This window comes from Spermophilus citellus (genome assembly GCF_964194105.1).
Source record: "Spermophilus citellus genome assembly, chromosome: 15".
In the NCBI taxonomy this organism is placed as follows: Eukaryota; Metazoa; Chordata; class Mammalia; order Rodentia; family Sciuridae; genus Spermophilus; species Spermophilus citellus.
The window spans coordinates 15,702,871-15,710,833 of record NC_138195.1 but is presented as its reverse complement, the minus strand read 5'-3'; the positions used below and the strand labels follow the sequence as shown (position 1 = coordinate 15,710,833).

Here is a 7,963-nt window from a genome sequence, read left to right as displayed (position 1 = left end):
ATGGTCAACAAATTTATTAAGAAATGTTCAACATCCCTAGCAATTACAGAAATGCAAATTAAAAAACTACACTGAAATTCCATCTTACTCCAGTCAGAATGGCAATTATCAAGAATGCAAGCAATAAGTGTTGAGGACGTGGGGGAAAAGGTATACTCATACATTGCTGGTGGGACTGCAAATTAGTGCCACCACTCCGGAAAGCAGTATGGAGATTCCTCAGAAAACTTGGCAGGAATTACCAATTGACTCAGTTATCTCATCCCTCAGTATATACCCAGCATACTACAGTGAAGTAGCCACATCAATGTTTATAGCAGCTCAATTTTACAATAGCTACGCTATGAAAAAAACCTAGGTGCCCTTCAACAGAAAATGGATAAAGAAAATGTGGTACATATACACACAATGGAGTATTACTCAGCTATAAAGAAGAATGAAATTATGGCATTTGCCAATAAATGGTTGAAACTAGAGACTATCATGCTACATGAATAAGCCAGTCTCCAGAAAAAAAGGCTGAATGTTCTTTCTGATATATGGATGCTAACACACAATAAGGGCATGGCAGGGAGAATAGAAGTTCATTGGATTAGACAAAGGGGAATGAAGAAAGGGAATGGGAATGGGAATAGGAAAAACAATAGAATGAATCACTCATAACTTTCCTATCTTCATATATGAACACATGATTAGTGTAACTCTACATCTTGTTCAACCACAAGAATGGGATCCTAATTAGAATAAGTTATATTCCATGTATGTATAACATGTCAAATACATTCTACTGTCATGATGTATATCTATAAAGAAGAAATAAAAAAAGAAAATTTGGATAACATAAATTGCCTTTATATTTAGCTAAAACTTTAAAGCATCTCTAATATGTTGAAAGAACTAAAGAAACCCATGATTAAGGACATAAAGGAAGATTTGATGACAATATCTCAATAAAGAGAAAAATATTATGAAAAATAGACATTTTGGAGTTCAAAAGCAAAACATCTAGTGTGGGTCACTGCCCGTAAATTATTCAAACTTATATGAACATCTATACTCAGTCTTGAGCCAGGAAGGTTTAGGTTTGGCATTGCAAACTATTTTGTGGCCCTTCCCACTCAATGGATTGCGCAATGCATGTGACCTCTGCCTTGGCTCTGCTAGGAAGACCACTCTCATAGCTCTGAAGTTGGGCGTAACCTGTTGGAAACTGGACAGCCCACTTCTACCTTAATTGGCAAAGAACATTCTATGGAAAACCTTTGATGTTTCCCCATATAAATAAAGCAAACGCAGGCTCTCATTCTCTTTTTCCAGTGTGGAAGCTTGATACTTAAGATGGAAGAGCTGTCCTGCCCTTTCTTTCTTTCTTTCTTTTTAAAATTTATTTATTCTAATTTGTTATACATGATGGCAGAATGCAATTTATTTCATGTTACACATATAGATCACAATTTTTCAGGTCACTAATTGTACACAAAATATTTTAACACTATTTTTGTCTTCAGACAGGGTAATGATGTCTAACTCATTCCACCATCATTCCTACCTCCTTGCCTTCTTCCTTCCCCTCCCTCCCCTTTGTCTTATCTAAAGTTTCTCCATTCCTCCTATGCTCCTCCCCCATCACCATTATGAGTTAGCATCCTCATATCAAAGAAAACATTCGGCCTTTGTTTTTTTGGGGTTGGCTTGCTTCACTTAGCATTATCTTCTCCAACACCATCCATTTACCTGCAAATGCCATGATTTTATTCTCTTTTAATGCTGAGTAAAATTTTATTGTGTATAAATACCATATTTTATTTATCATTCATCTACTGAAGGGCATCTAAGTTGGTTCCACAATTTAGCTTTTGTGAATTGTGCTGCTATAAACATTGGTATTGCTGTGTCCCTATAGTATGCTGTTTTTAAGTTCTTTGGGTATAAACTGAGGAATGGGATAGCTGGGTCAAATGGTGGTACCATTATAAGTTTTCCAAGGAATCTCCATACTGCTTTCCATATTGGATGCACCAATTTACAGTCCCACCAGCAGTGTATGATTGTGCCTTTTTCCCCCACATCCTCGCCAACATATATTGTTGTTTGTATTCTTGATAGCTGCCATTCTGACTAGAATGAGATAAAATCTTAGAATAATTTTGATTTGCATTTCTCTAATTTCTAGAGATGTTGAACATTTTTCATGTTTGTTCAATGATTTTATATCCTCTTCTGAGAAGTATCTGTTCAGTTCCTTGGCCCATTTATTGATTTGGTTATTTGGTTTTTTTTTGGTGTTAATGTTTTTGAGTGCTTTATATATCCTAGAGATTAGTGCTGTATCTGATATGCTTGTAGTAAAGATTTGCTCCCATTCTGTAGGCTTTCTTCACTTCATGATTGTTTATTTTGCTAAGAAGAAGCTCTTTAGTTTGAATCCATCCCATTTATTGATTCTTGGTTTTAATCTTGGGCTATAGGAGTCTTATTAAGAAAGATGGGGGGCTGGGGATGTGGCTCAAGCAGTAATGCTCTCGCCTGGCATGCACGGGGTGCTGGGTTCGATCCTCAGCACCACATAAAATAAAATATTGTGTCCACCGAAAACTGAAAAATAAATATATAAAAAATTCTCTCTCTCTCTCTCTCTCTCTCTCTCTCTCTCTCTCTCTCTCTCCCTCTCTCTCTCTCTTCTCCCTCTCTCTCTCTTTAAAAAAAAAGGAAAGTTAGCTCCTAATCCAACATGATGAATATTTGGGCCTAGTTTTTCTTCCATTAGGCACAAGGTCTCTGGTTTAATTCCTAGGTCCCTGATCCACTCTGAGTTGAGTCTTGTGCATGGTGAGAGATAGAAGTTTAATTTCATTTTGTTACATGAGGATTTCCAGTTTTACCAGCACCATTTGTTGAAGAGGCTATCTTTTCTCCAATGTATGTTTTTGGTGCCTTTGTCTAATATAAGATAACTTATGTGGGTTAGACTCTGTGTCCTCTATTCTATACCATTGGTCTACCAGTCTATTTTGGTGCCAATACTATGCTGTTTTTGTTACTATTGCTCTGTAGTATAGTTTAAGGTCTGTTATAGTGATGCACCAGCTTCACTCTTCCTGCTAAGGATTGCTTTGGCTATTCTGGGTCTCTTATTTTTCCAGATGAATTTCATCATTGCTTTTTCTGTTTCTATAAGGAATGTCACTGGGCCTGCCCTTGCTTTCTAAAATTACTTCCTGTGCCCTGTGATTTCTTCACTGCCTTTTTTTCCCTTGGCTTTATTTTGCAGCCAGCCTACTCCACCAAAGAGAAACCTTCACATCTACCACTTGCGGGGCATGTGGACAGGAAACTAGTAACAAAGGGTCTCAATAGTAAATATGATTTAGAAAAAAATCAGTGGATTTGAAGATTACTGGATGCAGATTATGCAATCTAAATGAAAGAGGGAGAGGGAAAAGTGAAAGACAAACAGAGCTACAATAAAACATGGAAGCCATTAAACACGTTAATATAACCTTAACAGAAGTAGTCTGAACAGAAAGAATAGAGAGGGAAAGGAACAGAAAAAAAATCAATCAAAAATAGTATTTTGTCATTACAAAGTCATATATACTCATATAGGTAGAGTTGTTAGATTAAAAGTCCTTTAAAAATTGATAAAATGAGTCTCCAGAGACTTTCCATGAATAAAACTCACAAGGAGGCTGGGCGTGGTGGCACATGCCTATAATCCCAGTTGCTTGGGAGGCTGAGGCAGAAGGATTGTGAGTTCAAAGCCAGCTTCAGCAATTTAGCAAGGCCCTAAGCAATTTAGTGAGACCCTGTCTCAATAAGTAAGTAAGGAAGTAAATAAATAAATAAAAAAAATTAGAAAAAGAGCTGGGGAAGTGGCTCAGTGGTTAAGTGCCCCTAGGTTCAATCCCTAGTACTAAAACTCAGAATGAAAATGACTAGCACTGATAGTTTATTTTATGTGTAAACTTGACAGAGCTGCAGGGTGCCCAGATTAAATATGATTTTAAATGTGTTTGTTGAGGGTATTTCTGGACAAGATTAACATTTGATATCTTTGAGAATCAGTTGACTGTTTATGGTTGTATTTATTTTTGGGATCTCTATTGTGTTCCATTGGTCTTTGTATCTATTTTTAATTAAATACCAGAGTATTTTGAATACACTTCACTGTCAAGTTGGGACATCACATCCCATCTTCTCCTGCCTCAAAATAAGATTTATATCATCACTCTGCTGTTTCTCAGGACTTCAGACAGAATTATACCAGCAGGTTCCCTGTGTCTCTTGCTTTCAGATGGCACATTGTGAGACTTTCTTGGTCTCCATAATCATGTAAATCAATCCCTTGAAGATACCAATTTATGACTCTCTCTCTCTCTCTCTCTCTCTCTCTCTCTCTGTTTGTGTGCGTGTGTGGAGAGATTATGAGGATTTGTGATCACAAACCCTCATAGATTTCTATTACTCTCTCCTCCTTCTCTCTCCTCCTCCAGTTGTGCTCACTGGTACCTGCAGAGCATTACTGGTTGCAGGACTCCTTTTGAATACCAAATTCCGCAGAAGCTTAATTAAGTCCCTTATATAAAAGAACATAATATTTGTATCTAACATGAACACATGCTCTCATATACTTTAAATCTTCTCTAGATTACTTATAATAGCTAATATGATGTAAATGCTATGTAAATAATCATCATCATCAGATAGAAAATTGGTGATACAGAAAAAAAAAATGAAAAAAACCCACATTGGAATACAGGAAACACCTATGAACCTTTGAAATGCAAATCAAAGTTCTGAGCAACCTGTCCATGTCCTTGGCCAGAAAACTTGCCCTCAGAAAGTAGCATAATATGGGTCATACACAAGTACAAGGAAAATTGGCTTGAAATTGAATAACTCTAGACCTCATTTGCTAGCTATTCTCTAGCTAAATATTAATAGACAAGACCAAAGAGTTGCTGTTTCTTCTGGAGATGGCCCCTATTCTCCCTTAAATGTGAGTTCCACGCTATACCAAAGCTTCTCTTTCTCAAGATGTGTATTTCTTGCTTTACCCCAAAAGATGTTTATTGAGAGAGCACACATTCTACCTTGAATTGTGTATTTGCTTTCCTAAGTAAATCTAGTTTTGTCTCTGACTGGTGGTGCTGAAATTATTTTCCTTCACATATTCCAAGGACCTCACTTGTCTTCAGTCAAGGGCCCCTTCTTTGGGAACTCTTCCAATGATAATCATGCTTTATTTTTTAGGGAATCAAGGACACAAAATCTGCACATGTTCAGAACAGATGCTTCCCCCCAGCCCTAATATTTGTGATACATACATGGATTGAATTTGTGAATGAAGAATGCAGATTTGCTTTTAATCTTAAAAAAAAAGTCCTGGAACTCAGCTGTTTGTTGTTTTCTACAATAAAATATATCAGGCACTAAATTTATGGTTTGTTTTTAGGGTCTCCGTTCAATTTTTAAAACTCTGTCAACATTATTCATTCTTTGTGGGTTAAATGTTTCAAAAATTGAACACGTTAATTTTTTTCATGCATAATCTAACATAACTTTATACATGTTCTTTATTGGGATGACATTCTGTTAGGAATACTCCATTGTTTTGAAATTTTACAATTATTATTTAGTAGTACTTCTTTGTGATACCAGTTATTGAAATCAGGGGCATTCTACCATTGAGGTGCTTCTCCAGCCTCTTATTTTCTGAGAGAAGGTCTAACTTGCCCATTCTAGCTCTGAATTTGCCATTTCCTGGCTCAGGCTCCCCAGTTGTTGGGGTTACAGTCCTGTGTCACCGGCCTGGCATACGTTTATTATATTCAAAAAATACTCTTAATCATGGCATTGTACTTCCTTGAAGCAGGTGCCAAACTATTTTAATGCAGCAATATTTTACATATTGCTACTTCTTAGGTTTTTTTTTTGGGGGGGTGTTAAAATATACTCATTGTTAATTTAGGTTTTTGTTTAACACTGATGAAGTTGACAATGCTTTTGTAATGTGCACAATACACTAAGGAGAGAGAAAAACACATTTTGAGATTTTTATTGGAATTTTTTCAACGAATAGTCTTCCTATTAATTTCAGTATCGCAGAGGTACGAATCTGTACTATTTATTTTCTTCTTTAGCATGTGCTCGTTTTTTTTTGATTTCGCTTCCATTTACCTTTGAGTGATTTTGATAAGCTAGGTTTCTTATTCCGCGACCACTTTTTTCCTCCCAGACACAATCTCTGATGGTGTCAGATGAGTTTTTTATTGTATGGATTTATATACTTTCCAGTTTCTAAAAAGTGAGATTGACAGATGGCTTTCCTTTCTTTGACAGTTCTGCGTGTAAACTGCACACAAGCCACACCAGGAACTAAGAATCCGTAGGGGAACCAGGAATGGTTGCTTGAGACACCAACACGGACCGCAAACCCTAAAGCTAAATCCACAGTTCCCGGCAATTCCTAAGAATTGGTCGCGGGGCCTCATGGGAAAGGTAGTTTTTCATTATTGCCTCGGGCCCTGCACCGCGTTTTGCGCATGCCTCATTTCGTCTGCTGCCTCTAGGACTCCGTCTCCCCCGGTTTTATTCAACTCCCGAGTTGGTCGGGTAGCAGAGTCTTCCTACTCTTCTGTGGTCAGTGCGACAGGGCTGAGGATGGACCAGTGAACCCTGAAAGGCTGGGCAAGGAACGAGGGGCCCCGAGAGCGGTCAGCGGCCGGTATCCGGCGGTAGTAAGGAACCTCGCGGACCCCATGGCGGGACCCTGGGACTGCGGGGTCTTTGTCAGGATGTGAGGCCCCGTCACTACAGGTTTCATTGGCGTGCTTGTTGGAGTTGTGTGTGGGGCCGCGAAAGGAGGAGGTGTGCACATGCGCGAAGTTTACTAGGAGCTCCTGGAGAGGGGGCGATGCTGCGGGGAGAGCCTGCGTGAGAGCTAAGGGTTCTTCCAACGCCTTGCGTGGGAGTTTGGACTCGTTAGTCACTACGGATTTCTTATCAACTTTGTTTAGGCAAGTTCTTTTTCCTTGGTTCTCCATTCTTTAGAGATTATGAACTGCTTCTCTATTATGTTCATCACTGCATCTTGATACGTGCAATTTTTCTGTCTTAATTCTCCTAAAGTTTAGGAAGGATCTACAAGAATTATCTTTTTATTTCATTTGAAAAGGAATAAGAAAAAATCCTAAAGGTTTTTGCATCTCAGGATCATACTTTGTTAGTGGCCAAAACTATTTTGAGATCTCCTGACTCCCAAGCCAATCCTTTCTACTTTGTCATTTAAGTGAAAGGAAGTTTCTTATTAAACACATTTTGAGTAACAGCAACAAAGTTAAATTTAGAATTTTTTCTTTTTCCTCGTGAAGCATTGCTTTTTGTGGCTTTTTGTGGAGTCACTAATCAAAGGTTAAATAACACTAGTAGGAAAACTGATAGATATCAGTCCAGAGTATTATTTTACAACTGTGAAATGTTGATGTTACTTCATTAGATGTAGTAATGTAATTGACCAGTATTATTGTTTTAATTTTTTTGTGAATCCTTAGTATTCACAAGAGAATTCTGTTGAATCCATAGGAAGCAAATATTAATTTTCATTCAGAAAAAAAAATTTGTGCACATGAGCTACATGATTATATTAGAGTCAGGTGGTCTTTCATCATTCCCCCTGATTATTCTGAAGGGTCAGTGGAGTGTTGGCATTATTCTAGGTTATTATTCATTAGGTCACTGGCATCAGTAGTACATTATTATTCATTGTGTCATTAGGCAGGTTACAGAGTTAGCAACATTATACAGCTACATGTTACTACTCAGTTACATGTTACAGTTACAGTGTGCAATGTTAGGACTTTTGTGAAGCTCTTAAGAAAGTCCATTGTTTAAAGTTACTGTTTTGTGGACAGGTTCAGGCTTAGTGGAACTTGGTAAAACATTGTGGTTGTCTAACAAGAGA

At 37.6% G+C, this 7,963-nt stretch overlaps 1 protein-coding gene across 10 annotated transcripts in view; it reads left to right on the top strand.

Annotated features, from left to right (window-relative positions):
• Positions 1–6,532: 6,532 nt before the first annotated feature.
• Positions 6,533–7,963, top strand: part of LOC308633978 (zinc finger protein 33B-like) — a 107,795-nt gene continuing 106,364 nt past the window's right edge. For all 10 annotated transcript variants that reach the window (XR_014018923.1, XR_014018924.1, XM_081267470.1 and 7 more), the window contains exon 1: positions 6,533–7,019. The gene's annotated coding sequence lies outside the window, so the exon portion shown is untranslated. The remainder of the gene's footprint in view (positions 7,020–7,963) is intronic.